This window comes from Lactuca serriola, chromosome 4 (genome assembly GCF_051521515.1).
Source record: "Lactuca serriola cultivar US96UC23 chromosome 4, Lser_US96UC23_V15, whole genome shotgun sequence".
Classification (NCBI taxonomy): domain Eukaryota; kingdom Viridiplantae; phylum Streptophyta; class Magnoliopsida; order Asterales; family Asteraceae; genus Lactuca; species Lactuca serriola.
Window position 1 is genome coordinate 218,202,692 of NC_136411.1, and position 1,139 is coordinate 218,203,830.

General features: G+C 44.7%; 1 non-coding gene across 1 annotated transcript; it reads right to left on the bottom strand.

Annotated features, from left to right (window-relative positions):
• Window positions 1-337: 337 nt before the first annotated feature.
• Window positions 338-444, bottom strand: LOC145103564 (small nucleolar RNA R71). Its single transcript, XR_013706648.1, has one exon. It is a non-coding gene; the product is annotated as a small nucleolar RNA R71 (small nucleolar RNA).
• Window positions 445-1,139: the final 695 nt, after the last annotated feature.

A 1,139-nucleotide genomic window follows, 5' to 3' on the forward strand; every position in this document is an offset into this window, starting at 1 on the left:
GCGTGATGACACCGGGCCGGGACTTGTGCAACCCGCAATTCCCGTGACCGCCACTTTCGAACTAAAAGGCCATATTCTCGCCCAACTCAAGGAGATTCCTTTTTACGGGAAGGATCACGAAGACGCTTACAAGCACTTGGACGAAGTGAATGATGTGGCCGATTACTTCAACGTCTCGAACGTCCCACGCGAGACCCAGCTTCTTCGAATGCTTCCTGTCACATTTAAAGGAGCTGCAAAAGATTGGTTAAAGTCACTTCCTCCCGGATCGGTCACCACATGGGCCAGAATGAAAGAAGAATTCATAGACCATTTATGCCCGCACTCCAAGATAGCCAAGCTTAAGAAAGCCATTGCCAACTTCGAGCAACAACCCGGTGAATCTCTTTATGAAGCTTGGGAAAGATACAAGAGCTTACTTAGAAATTGCCCACATCATGACCTCAATAGCCAACAAGAAGTCTCGATCTTTTATGATGGAGTTAATGTCACCACAAGGCAATTGCTTGATTCTCAAGGCCCGCTCACAAAGAAGGCACCCCCGGTAATTAAAGAATTAATTGAAGAATTCTCTAAACACTCTGGAGAATACCACAATCCGAGAAACGAAGTAAGTCGGGAGTAGTAAACGCAGCAAATGATAGCATGGCGGCGGTGATAGCTAAGCTTGATAGTCTAGATCGAAGAATGACTAAAATGGATCAAACAATCCATGCTATTAGAGTAGGATGCGAAAATTGTAGAGGGACCCATCTCACAAAGGATTGTGATTTGGATGAGAATGGAAATAAGAAAGCTCAAGTCTTTTATTCAGGTGGTGATCGATATGATGATAATTGGCGGAAACCTAAGAAGGATTGGCTACCATACGAGGAGTATAAGAAGGCAAAGGAGGAGAAATACAAGCAGGGGGAGAGGGGACTATACCAAAAGGAAGAACCGGTAGAAAAGAAAGCCGATTTAGAAGAGTTATTCACTAGATTCATAGCCGCATCCGAAAAAAGACACAGTGATCACGATGCTGCCATACACAAGACCAGAAACATGCTTAGGAATCAGCAATCATCAATTCTCAACATTGAGAAACAGCTGGGGTAGCTTGCGCATCAAGTGAATGATGGAAGACCGGGTCAACTTCC